This window comes from Zootoca vivipara, chromosome 7 (assembly GCF_965207765.1).
Source record: "Zootoca vivipara chromosome 7, rZooViv2.hap1.1, whole genome shotgun sequence".
NCBI lineage: Eukaryota > Metazoa > Chordata > Lepidosauria > Squamata > Lacertidae > Zootoca > Zootoca vivipara.
The window spans coordinates 69,446,031-69,460,052 of NC_142590.1; positions in this window are offsets into that span (position 1 = coordinate 69,446,031).

Sequence of the window (14,022 nt, forward strand, 5' to 3'; positions counted from 1 at the left end):
TCCTCATGAAAATTCAGCAGCATTTTAGTGTGAATTTATTTTAAATTACCCATTTTTGTTAGTTTGATTTTTAAGAGCGATTCCCCATATGTATCATTATGAGTTTGCAGGTGCCAGACCCTTCTAATCCCTGGATCTATCCATTTTTAAAAATCTAATCAAGCCAAGATAGCTTCCTGAGAGGTGATAGCATGGGTGACGAGCCATTAAGTGGGATTAAGTGGCTCTGTGGGAGATGGCAAATGGGTGTGGCCCCTTCCTCAACTCACAGATAGTGAGAAGAACAAAAGACAGAGTATAGACTACAGCAGGCACCCCCAAACTTCGGCCCTCCAGATGTTTTGGACTACAATTCCCACCATCCCTGACCACTGGTCCTCTTAGCTAGGGATCATGGGAGTTGAAGGCCAAAACATCTGGAGGGCAGCAGTTTGGGGATGCCTGGACTAGAGAGTTTAGAGTGGAGAGTCAGCAGGGATGTGACCTTCCTCAACCTCGGCCCTCCAGATGCTTTTGGCCTGCAACTCCCATGATCCCTAGCTAGCAGGACCAGTGGTCAGGGATGATGGGAATTGTAGCCTCAAAACATCTGGAGGGCTGAGGTTGAGGAAGCCTGACCTAGAGCTAAAGCAGCAAGCTGGAGAGAAAGTCAGAGAGCAATGTTTGATGCCTGTTTGAATCCAAGGCTGTGGCTAGGGGAGAAACAAGACTCCTCCATCATAGGTTCACGTTGTATATATAGATAAAGAAACCATATATCATAAAGACACCACAGTCTTCCAAAATGAAACATGAATCCTGGAATCCCTGGAATCTTGCACCACTTGGATATTGGGGTGGTATGCAACTATATGTATTTTTGTTTATTTGGTTGGACCCCTGCATTGCAAAATTCAGAGAAGTGTGAATTTTGAAAGATTATGGTATTTCAGTTTACATGATGGTTTGAGAAGTGCATCTAAGATGACTTCTGATTAAAGTGGGATCAAAATTCTCTCCCATCCTCATTGATGGCAGATGTGTATTATTTAGCATCATTTCAAGCCTGGGTCTCAGAGACATGTGGAACTTAAGATCACTTCTCACCTTACATGTTGAGTTAAGGCGTCCATAGTCATGCAAAATACCAGCTCCTCATATCAGCTGAGAATGGCACACACGTGTTTAAATCCCTGTGTCTGTGCCCCAGTTTCTATGGGCTTTCCTATAAAAGCAGACAATTGCAATGTACACCTGCCATTTTCAAATGACACAAGACAGAATATGTGTATTTTCTAAAGGTAAAGGTAAAGGACCCCTGACAGTTAAGTCCAGTCACGAACGACTCTGGGGTTGTGGTGCTCATCTCGCTTCACAGGCCGAGGGAGCCGGCCTTTGTCCGCAGACAGTTTTTCCGGGTCATGTGGCCAGTATGACTAATCCACTTTTGGTGAAACCAGAGCAGTGCATGGAAATGCCGTTTACCTTCCTGCCAGAGCGGCACCTATTTATCTACTTGCACTTTTTGGCGTGCTTTCAAACTGCTAGGTTGGCCGGAGCTGGGACCGAGCAACGGGAGCTCACCCCGTCACGGGGATTCGAACCGCCGACCTTCTGATCGGCAAGCCCAAGAGGCTCAGTGGTTTAGACCACAGCACCACTCGCGTATTTTCTACCCACTAACAAAGAATAGAGTAAGAAGATGCCTTCAACTCCCTAGGTATTTGACTCACCAGTTAGGGTACACTACTGAGCTTTCTGTTATTCTGGCAGTTTTAGCACAACTAGAACCTCATAAAAAATACAAAGGGGATTTCCCTCCCCCCATTTCTGCATGCATCCAGTTGAATTCCTTAAAACAGACCCTGCAGAGCTACAGAGCCTCCTCTCTAGTTTTTTTCTTTAAAGGATCTGGCAATCGTTTTCTTCCATTCAAGGCTTTTCTTTCTTCTGCCAAGAGTTAGGACATAGCAACGCATTTCAAATCCACCCTCTGACTTGTCCCAGCACTGACCTTTTGGGGCCAAAACACAACCTCATCGCTTTCAACACAAGTCCTTGTCCACTCCACGTTGCACAAGAATGTTTGGCATGGTTCTCACTTTCAACAGTACTCCTGACCCATACCAATGCCATAATTTAGAGAGCCACTGTCGTGCAGTGGTTAGCGTATTAGATTAGGACCAGGAAGACCAGGTTTCAAATCCCCACTCAGATGCGAAGCTCACTATCCGTCAGTCTAGCCTACCTTGCAGGGTTGTTGTGAGATAAGAATGCAGGGAGAATCATTTATTTCACCCTGAGATCCTTGGAGAAACAGCAGGATATAAATGCAATACAAATAATTATACTTTGCATTGTGAGGAAGGGTAACGGCAGGTCATCATTCTGCCTCGCTAGGCAAAAATGTTTCCCTCCTTTTCAGTGATTTCCATAACCTGAGAAGAGGAAGGAAGGATTTCTCTCCAATGTCTAGTTAATATGGCTTATTTTATTGAGGGCTGTTGAAGCATGAGAATAAAGTCTCTGAAAGTTATTTCAAACCATACATGCACTATTTCTATTTCCTTCCAGGAGCTTCAGAAATATGGGAAATGTTCAACACACACACACATAATGCCTTCTTGCCTGTGTGACCAATCAGAGAAATAGATAGTCCAAAATAATATAATTACAGTGGTACATCAGTTTTCGAACATAATTGGTTTCAGAAAACCGTTTGAGTTCCTAAACGTTTGAATACCGAAAACTCAGTATGGAAGCCTCAAAACGGAAAACTTGATACAGAAAACTCGATAGGGAAGCCGCGTGGCATGTTCGACTTCTGAGATGAGTTTGAAAACCGAAGCATTTACTTCCAGGTTTACGGCGCTCAAAAATTGAAATGTTTGTCAACAGAGACGTTTGAAAGCCTAGTTAGGAAATCCTCAGCCACACACAAGTTTCAGAATTAGGGTTAGTGGGTCATGACAAGAGCCCATCTGTATTTCACAGCTCCATTCATCACTAAGGTGACTGGCTAACTTTCTTCTTGGAGGCAAAGCTGCTATGACTTAATCATTTGCTCCAGCCCTCCCTTTATTATAAATATTATTACTAACTCATCTTCTCCAAGTGTGCTTGAGGATTCAGGCCTGAATGAGCTCACTTTCTAAATCTGGCGCTAGCTAATGAGAGAAGACGAAAACTGGAACTTATGGAATGCTCTAGGACTGTGGGACTTGGCTGTTGTCACAACATTCATTCGGAAGACACATATATTTGGCAATTGCTATAGCCTGAGGCTGAGGAAAGCCAGCAGCTGCTACAGTTAGATACAGCTCCTTTTCAGCGGATGTTTCCAGAACAAAAAAAATTAGTTGCCTGTGTGAAATCTTGTCCCACAGAATGGCTCTCTGTCCCCCTCTGTTGGCCATTTCTTGAACTCACTCAAGTTTGAAGAAGGCACATAATAGGTAAGTAAAAGACCCATGAAATGTCACAGAAATGCTGGTGCAGAATTCAGCAGCCAGATTGCAGGACAGTCTGAAAAAGTCGCACCATTCCTGGCATGACTGCACTGGCTACCAAAGTGATGGAGAATTTGTGTGGGTAACTCATTGGCAAGAGACTTCAGGATTGGCAAACCCAGATTATAGTCCCATCCCTTCTGTATGATGACTGCATATTCATGACCGGTGTGGTGTAGTGGTTAGAGCACTGGACTTGGGAGGCCGGGGTTCAAATCCCCACTCAGCCATGAAGCTCACCGGGTGACCTTGGGGTAGTCATCTCTCGGCTTAATCGCCTTCACAAAGTTGTGAAGGTAAAAGAAGAACAAGGGAGAGTCAGAAACCTCATCAGAGGGCAGGGTCCATGGGAATGTTAATGCTGTGAATTTCCCTCTTATGCTCAGCCTGTATATCAATGTAAACCCAAGACTACAGAAAACACCATCTGCTGAGAGTGACCTTCGGTCCAAGAAGACACAAACCAAGGTATGCGCTGGCACCCCAGAGATCTCTTCATGCATAGAGATTGATAGCAATCACCATCCATAATTAACACCGAAACAACAACAACACTTTTCATCACAATGGCTAATTAAAATCAACATAGGTTATTTTTAGGAAAGGCAAGCAAGAGCAAAGACACAGGGCGAATATTAACCGCTTTCAATTTTAACCTGTGGTTTGTCATTTGTCCAGTTTTAATTTTAATTTTAATTTATTTGAATTAATTTTGGGATGCATTTTAATCGATTGATTGCTTGTTTTTATGCATATTGTATTATTTATTTGATGTTAGCTGCTCTGAGCCCGGCTCCAGCCGGGGAGGGTGGGGTACAAATAAAAAGTTGTTGTTGTTGTTGTTGTTGTTGATGTTGTTGTTGTTGTTGTTGTGCATACATTTTGCAATGTGGCTGAAGTGAGCCTTTCAAGACACCTTTGCTTCCTTTCTGGGCAGAGTCTGCTCAAGCGGCTTCCTACCGCATTGACTGAGAACGTGTCACCATGTCTGCCTTCGCCCCAAGACATTTTGCAAATAAATAAAGAATCCTCTCTCCCTGCCCCCCTGGGAATCCAAAAGTTCTGTATTCCGAGAAACCCAAGGAAGAAGAACATGCCGGCTTGTATCAGAAACCTCAGCTTCACTCAACTTTGTCCAAATATGACAGTGCCTTCCTTCAGGAAGACACGTCCTTAGGGAGGCTGGCGAGTTCTCTGATTGCTCAGGTATCAGAACCGTGCAGGTTAGACCTGCACTGGCAAATGCAGGTGAAATTGCCTCAATTAGTGTTCTTGCACTCTCCATGTGACTTTCAGTTTCTCTGCAGCAATAAAGAGGCTATTTAGACAGAGCTTGGGTTTCACCTCCCTGAAAGGGGCACAACACACAGGCTTGCTTTCCTGGAGACAGAACACAAGCCTCTAAATTCAAGCCCCGAGTGAACCTCTTGTCTAACAAATTGCTAGCACCTTCTGGGGTGGGGTGGGGGTGCAGGGGGTGGAGGAGGAGATAATTCAGAACAATAGTCTTTGGGGCTGTGCCACCTAGCCCCACTCCTGGTCAAGTCAACAACGGTATGTTTTCTGCTTCTCTGAGGCCTGGCAGGCAGTGTTAATCTATTTGGGCAGAGGGGAAAGGTTAATGGCTGGGGATGCAGAAAATAAGCCCGCAAGCCATGTTAATGTCAAGGGCAGCAATGTCAGCAGTGTGCTGCAATCTGAAAAACACCAGGGCAGACTGAAGAGCCCATCACCCCCCCCCCCTTCACTTCAGATATGCAGATGAGAGCTGCACCCCAGCAATCAGGTTCTTTTGCCATCCATCTGAAATGCAAATATGTGTTATTTATTCTGTCAATGGACCATGCCTGGCAATATTTTTGGGGGGACCATTAACATGATTGCTTGTGGCCACACATGCAATTATTCTGTATACACAGTGGCGCCAGCGGTGGCATGTAACGGACAAACTCTGACATGGAGGTCACTGGGTCTCTGTTGAACTCGCTGGAGACAATTATCTGAAAGACTCTTGCTGCGGAGCTGGTGGTAGCCTCTGCAAAATCCTACCATGGGCAGAAGAAAGGCAACAGCATTACTGCCTTGTTGGAAATACAGGCCTTCACAAAGCAGAAATATTCTGTCATGACTGTCTTTAAAAAGCTCATCTATCTGAGCTATACACTACAGCCTGCAAAAAATAATGTGTCTGCACTACAGACTTCAGTTGGCTTTGTAACCAGTACCTCTTGCCTGAGAACTCTGGCCACTTTAGTTCTTTGAGTGGAGCTAGAGATGGCTAGCAAGGCACCTTCACCAAACATTAGATCCCAGGATTCTTTGGATGAAGCTAAGGCAACTGTACCAAATTAAAGCAAGTATAACTTTGCAGTTTCAATATACCCTAAAGGCCTTTTCCAGATGTTCATTATAAGAGCAATGAACACAGTTGTGGCTAATTCAGTTTAGAGGATCCAAATGTTGACCCTCCAGGCAGCATTTCGATTCTTGGGATGTCACTAGCCATAAAGTTTTGCCTTTCCTGCACTGGGAATATGATTCTAACTGGCCTATAATGCTTGTTCAAAGTGCAACAGCAGGGATCATTCAGTTGGTAACTTATGAGTTAATTCCCCCCCCAATAAGTCAGCTAACCAAGAATGGGGTGACCTGATTGGCTGTCTAGTTCTGAGGGAGTTTTATTCTGTATGTTTGGTTGAATTCCTCTTTGCAATGTACAAGCCCAAAGAAAGGCAAAACCCCTTGTTTCCTTCTCAAATTATACACAATGCACCTCCAGCTGATTCATCTGGTATCAGTGATATGTTCTGCTGGTGTTCCAGTTGGCCCTGGCCACTACCAGAGCAGGCATTGGATATGTATGGTAAGCAGGATTTCACCTAATGCACCATTACTTTGCTGAACCACTTCCTCTGCCTGCTGGGAAGAGTCTCAATCCACTCCACATCAAACTGGGAAAAACCAGCAGTGCAACAACAAATGTGTATTTTCTCAGGGCATGCAAGACAACAATATGATGGCCAGCCTGGGCAACTGGCTTCCTGTGTGCATGTTCAAATTATGCAAAAACACCAAATATTGGCTTGTATTGGGGTGGCATGGGGAGCTCAGAAAATTGTTAAGGTAATGGGTCCTAAGATGATAATATTGACGAGCTGTTATAAAGCCCTGATCCCATTTGAAACATTTTCTCATTTAGCTTTGACAATGCAAATAAAGCAAATGAATGCCAATTATCCCAGTTGCATCCATAACCCTGCAGACTTGTTCCAAGTCATGAGAAACAGTCCTTAGCCAGAAATCCATTGTCAACCAATCTTACCCAAATAGTTGCAACTAGTGTTTAGCAGCTATATCATTTCCCCCATTGTGACATTTTAACATACTTGTCAACTGAAATCACCGAACTTACATCAGGGAAATGGATGGAGAAGAAGATATTCTCTCTCTCTCTCTCTCTCTCTCTCTCTCTCTCTCTCTCTCTCTCTCTCCCCCCCCCCCAACCCTTTTTCATTTTTCAGGCAAGGCTACTTTAAACAAACTGGGAAATGGCTTTTATAGCTGCAGCAAGAGTAGCAACAAATGTTAGTAGCATGCAAAGGGCATGTGCAGGGAAAAGCAAATGAGGCTTTCATAAGAAATGACAGGACCTCGAGAAACACATCTTAAGAGGTGTTCTGGGTTTAGACAAGCATTGTTTCTTACCGAGAAATGGGGATGTAATAATTCTCTACATTCACATCCTGGCAATAAACTGGGTGTTGCTTTCTACATTTGTGCCACTGCTGAACACAGTACTTAAAACCCATCGATCTGGCCAATCTCAGCATTTCAAATGCCATACTAATTTGTTTGGTAAATCTCAGTTTAGGCTTGCTTCTGCTTTTGAGAGACAGTGCTTTAAAACCACACTGGACTCCAATGCTGTACCGTAAGGCAGGCCTCTGTTTTCATAAGATATAATGAGGACCCTTCCAGGCAGCCGGATTATTGAGCATCCATCCTGATTTGCTTGCACAAAGCTCACACAGAGGTTAGACTATGGTCACGTCCACACTAGGCATTTAAAGCACTATTACCGTATATCTTTAACAGTCACGGAGAATCCTGGGGACTGTAGTTTGTTAAGGGGGCTGACTTCACAGAGCATTGTGAAGTTTCCAGCACCCTTAACAAACTAGAGTTCCCAGGATTCTCTATGGCTGTTAAAATGTCACAATGTGACCTACACCCTGTCTTTATTGAGAGTTCAACCTGATATGCTTGTGGGATGTTTATACATCTTTCTGTTAATTATTCATTCATCTGGTGCATTTCTCTGTCACTTTCCTAACCGCAAAAAGACACAGAATCATAGAGTTGGAAGGAACCTTGAGGATCATCTAGTCCAGCCCCCTGCAATGCCAGAAGATGCAGCTTTCACTTATGGGGATCAAACCTGCAACCTTGCCATTACCAGCACCATGCTCTAACCAACTGAGCTATCCAAAAGAGAAAAAAAGTGTTTAAAGTGGATTTCTTGTGTTTATTGTTTATTTATTTTAGTTTATTTATTAAATTTGTATACCACCCTTAATCTGAAAACCACAGGGCAATCCACAACATAAAATACAAACTGGTAACACAATGTACATTATAAAAACAAACAAAACAAGCCAATAACCCCTTTCCCACAGACACATTTAAAAAGCCATAGAATGTTTAATCAGCCAAAGGCCTGTTTATGGGGGGGGGATTGCCAGGTGCCTAAGGATATGTGATAAAGGTGCCAGGATGGTGTTAGGATGACAGAGCCCTTTATCCCCCTTAAATGCACGCCTCTAAATCTCCAACATGCACTTGAATCCCACCAGACAGTGGAAATCTGGACGCCCCCCAAGTCCCCTCTTTTTGTGATGGTTGGTTTCTTGGTTCTTTTGAGAGAGTTTTTCACTTTGGTGAGACATCGCTGTTCAGAAGAGTAAGGAAGGATGCATCTGCACATCTGCTTGTGCCTAGAAAGCATTAGTCCAAAGGGTGTTCCACTTGACCCACACTTTCTAGGCATGGGTGCCCTTGTCCCACTCCTTTCAAAGAGTGCTCCTCTGATTGAGTCCTAAAGAACGGTTTCCCCCAGGGAAAAGCAGCAGGACAAGAGTCAGAGTGCATAAGCCCTAAGAGCCAATGCTGTTAGCATCCCCCAGCCAAGGACTTGGGAGCAACCAGATTCTCAGAGCGCTCTCCTGACGCCTTCATTGGCTTAGCTCTGTGGGGGAAAGACAAGCAGGAGTGTTGACATTCTGGAGTACAGTAAATGTACAAGGGAGATGTTATAATATAAGATTGTTTAACAAGCTGCTAACCATCCCTTTTGTTGCATAGGTAACATCATCAATTCTCCCTCCGTCTGCCTCCCACTTATTCCTGATTTTAAGGACCACCTCTTGATTCGAGTCTATTTTTATACAGCTGCTCCTTTTCTCCTTTTCACCCTTCTTAAAGCCCTTGATTCCCATCACTTTGCACCTGAGTATGCCAAAATTCTTCCAAATGTGCCCTGCAGCTGCTGGAGAGCATTGTAGCAATCAGGAGAAAGTGAAAGGTCCTTTGTTCCCAACTTTGACACAACAATAGGGAGAAGCAGCACCTGCAGTCAGAAACTTATGCTGCCTTCACTTGCTGAGATATTCTGTCTCCAGACCTCAGCTCCTTATGCAGCAGCAAGACATTCTCCCTTCTAGTACGACAGCCACATCACTGTATCCTTCGAGGTCCTACATCCCTGACTGTGACTGTCTCTTCTTTCAACAGCATGTCTTCCTGGTTTTCAGGTTTGACAGCTATGCCTCCCATCGTTCTGCCCTTCTTCCCAGGGACCACCTACCATTAATCAGAATGAAGTTTGCCCACTGGGCAAACTGAATAAAAACAGTGTATAATTTGAGTTGAAAGAAACAGAAATTTTGTCTTCCTTACTCCAAGTCTTTGTGCAAAGCAGGAGACATTAAAGAAAACACACAGAACAAACTCCCTCAAAACTGTACAGCAAGTCAGGGGCCAGGGCATGTGCTACCTCAGTGAATATCATACTACTCTGCTTGTTTGCTAAGCACCCCTGTCTTGGCTGGTTGGCTTTAATACAAACATAATTAACACTTAAGTTACAAATTGAATGATCCCTGCTGTTGCACTTCCAACAACTTCACATGCAACCATTCCCACACAACTATATTGAATTTGAAAGCTACACAAAACAATCTTCTCAGCTGATTTTAATGTGTTAAAAAGGTCTTATGCATAGCTGCCAAGTACCCCGTTTTCCCCAGGAAAACCCCTTTTTTTACTTACCTTTTCCCGGTGGTCCCCCGTATCACTTTGTCTCCCGTTTTTCTCCGTTATTTTCTCCTGCCGGCGGCCATTTTTTTTATTTCCGATTTCTACGGGCACCAAAAATGGCCACCGCCAGCTTCAAAAGTCACATCTACGCATGTCCGGAAGTGCATAGACGCGACTTCCGGTGTTGGCGGAGGCCATTTTTGGTGCCCATAGATGGGCGGAGCGACACCGGAAGTTGCGTCGGCGCACTTCCTGACATGCGTACAAGTGACTTTCGAAGCCAGCGACGGCCATTTTTGGTGCCCATAGAAGGGCAAAGCGACACCGGAAGTTACGTTGACGCAACATCCGGTGTCAAATGGCTGCCGGTCCCGGATTCTGCAGTCCGGAACTTGGAAGGTAAGCTTGTGAAAGCTTTGGTGTATGTCCTAATTACGGCTCATGACAACCGAACTTGGATCACTTGTTGCTTGAGAACGTGGTGAACCACAATCCAGGCATGGCTCCAAACATTCAAATGCCAACATTCAACTAATTTCCCACCCATGAATACAGTCTTGTTTCTGAGGCCTCAGTTATGCTTAGGGTTAAAAGAGGACGAGCCTTGGCAAAGCTTGAGAGCTCAAGTCTAGTGTCTTTCTTAATATGAGGGGATTTACTATTTCGCTTGACAAATCCATTGTAAATTTCAGTCACTGTTTCCCCACCATGCAGAGCTCCCACCTCTGCGTGCGATGACTCAGGTGCCCTTTATTAGACGGCCCTCTTCACAGTCTCAGTGCTCTGCATTATTAACTACAGTTATTAAGCTTATTATAGAAATAAAATTTCAGCAGCCATATCATTAACGAGGGGAAAAACTCAAATCTCAGCCTTGGACCAAATTACTCCTGCAAATTACTGTGGGCTCACCCACGTCATAGATTTAAAGCACATGGCTTCCCCCAAGAATCCTTGGACTGGATTAAACTAAATGATTGTGCTTGCCAGTGCAATGAACCCTGCTTGTGTGGTTGCATGTAGGGGGGAGCAGAGAGGAGCTTGTTCCATCAGGGAAGCAGGTATGCTGGCAGGGAAAGATCAATCACCTTAGCACAGGTGACACTGTGGTCTAATCCACATGAATATACTGAAAGAATTCAAAAACTTTTTAAATTTCTTGTATTTTTATTTTATTTGTGTATGGGATGGGATAAAAATTGTAATATAGTATATTGATGTGTACATCTGTGAAATATGTTCAATAAAGATTTTCTAAAAAGAAAAAGAAAGAAAGAATACAAGAACTTGTTTATGTATGCAACAAGGGTAGCACAGATATTGTTAGCGCAACACTGGAAAGAAGTCCCTACTAAAGAAGATTGGCAAATGAAATTAATGGAATATTCCGAAATGGTCAAATTAACTGGAAGACTTAGAAATCAAGACGACAACAAATATAAGTAAGAATGGGAAATGTTTATTGCATATATTGCATTGTAAGGAAGTTAATACAGTAGCACGTTTTTTAAAAAAAAAACTCTTGTAATATTAAGGAGAATGTTTAAATGCAGAAACAATTAAAGATAAGGAAATTATTGATGTGTATAAATTAAGATAATCCAAAAGAACCAGGGGAGGGAGTGGGAGGAAATCAAGGGATCTAAGTAATCCCAAAATATGAATTTCTAATGGTGAGAAAATGTTTTATTTTCTATTTTGTATGGTTTATTCTTTTATACTTATGTGATAATAATGTTTAATTGTGAAAATTAATAAAAAGTATTTTAATAATAATAATAATAATAATAATAATAATCCACTGAGCCTCTTGGGCTGGCTGATCAGAAGGTTGGCGGTTGGAATCCCTGCGACGGGGTGAGCTCCTGTTGCTCTGTCCCAGCTCCTGCCAACCTAGCAGTTCAAAAGCATGCTAGTGCAAGTAGATAAATAGGTACCACTGTGGCGGGAAGGTAAACAGTGTTTCCGTGTGCTCTGGTTTCTGTCACAGTGTTCTGTTGTGCCAGAAGCGGTTTCGTCATACTGGCCACAACCCAGAAAGCTGTCTGTGGACAAATGCCAGCTCCCTTGACCTGAAAGTGAGATGAGCGCTGCAACCCCAATAGTCGCCTTTGACTGGACTTAACCATCCAGGGGTCTTTTACCTTTTTACCTTTTTTTACCTTGAATTCCACCCCTGGGAAGTGTAATTTGCCCCTCAGAGAGCTGCAATTCCCAGCACCCTTAACAAACCACCATTCCCAGGATGGGGGTGGCAGAGGGAAGCAATATGCCTTAAAGGTCTGGTGTGGATGTGGCCCAAGCTTGCCCCACTGGCAAGACCAATTGCTGCTTCTCTCTCGAGTCAGCAGGGACACCCTTAAGTGGACTGCATAGATGCATGGCTGTAGATCATGTAATAATTACTCTCTCTAATACTGGACTCAGTGTCCCTGTGTTGATAGAACTGGGCCCAAAGCAGGACCCCTGAGAAACAGGGAGGTAGGATCCAGATTCATAAGGGAACCCCTGAGGTTTGAGGGAATACCATTTTTTCTGGGGGGGGTGTATAACTAAAAGGAGCATCCCCACCCCAAAACAGTGCAGTGAAGACATGTATTCTCAATATTCTCCAGCAGCCATAGATTGACGAGAATCTGTTGGAAAACTAAAATTGGAAAATGCTAAAGGTTCACATGCCAGCTCCAGGGTGCTTCCACAGTTGGTTTTTAAATCTGGCTTCTCATGATGTTAGCTGCAATTTATCTGCATCCAGAGCCGGTCCTATCATTAGAGTGAGTGGAGAAATAGAGGGTGTGAAAAGACTGAAGGGGTTTGTCTGTATCCTGTAGTTTTTTCCTCTTCAATGTGCAAGATTCCATGCCATTCAAAAATGGAAGCCACTGTCCCATTATGGTGTGAAGAGTTCAGGCAGCTTTTGCACATGCACAGACGACAGCACATGCGCAAACAAAAGCTTAACTGAATTGAAGTTTGGCACAGGAAAAGCAGGGCTGTAGCTATGGGGTGGCAATTGGGGGAGGTGCAAAATCGGCTAAAATATATATCCATAAATATAAATATTGATTATTGCCTCATAAGAAATTGTTTTTAACAGAGGGTGAATTGAATGGATGGAGGAGGGCGGGTATTGGAGGAGAGGCAGAAAGAAGAGCTTCTTCTTCTTCTTTGGCGATCACTCGTATCCGAGTAAGGGTGAATTGAATGGATGGGAGGAGAGGCAGAAAGAAGAGCCAATTTGTCCATATGGGGCGCAATCTGGACGGTTCTGCCAGGGGTGCAAGATCACCTAGCTATGGCTCTGAGGAAAAGAACTCTTTGGGTGAAGCCATCTCTGCTCCAGCTCTGGTGTGAAAATGGTCTGTGTGAGCCAGTGGTGAAGCCGGCACTAGGGGTGGAGAGCAGGCGGGGGCGTGGCTGGCATGCGTCCTGGGGGCGTGGTGTGCCACCCGGAGGGGCATGGTGCGCGGCGCATGTCCAGGGGGCAACTGCGATGGTAACGCCCCCCCCCCCGATGGTGCCGGGGGTGGTGCGCTCCCCCTGTCCCCCCTTTCCTGAAGAAGCATCTCCACCCCCATCGTTCTGCCTGGACACTGAGGTTCAGCACCGAGGGCCTTCTGGCGGTTCCCTTGTTGCGAGAAGCCAAGTTGCAGGGAACCAGGCAGAGGGCCTTCTCGGTAGTGGCACCCGCCCTGTGGAACGCCCTCCCATCAGATGTCAAAGAGAAAAACAACTACCAGACTTTTAGAGGACATCTGAAGGCAGCCCTGTTTAGGGAGGCTTTTAATGTTGAATAGATTACTGTATTTTATTTTTCTGTTGGAAGCCGCCCAGTGGCTGGGGAAACCCAGCCAGATGGGCGGGGTATAAAAAAGTTGTTGTTGTTGTTCTGCCAGTGGTGTGAGCACCTTTCAGCACAAAATGTTCTGGAGTTGGGCAGGACTGTCTGCCTGGACCCATGAATAGGAACACGCTTCCTAGGAGGTGAGGACCCACTTGCTAGTTTCTTGTGGGTCCCTCTTATACTCCCCCCCCCATTGTGTTCTCTTGGAGGTGACTTATACCAAAGGTTAAAGACGGGGGGAGTCACTCTTGGTCTCATCAAAATAAATTACTCAGAATTAATAACTGAATGCAGGGATATGGGGTGGAAAAAAATGTAGCACGGTGTCAGCCTGGAAGTTGTTTTCCTTGCCTGTGTAGCACAGTGCAGGTAATA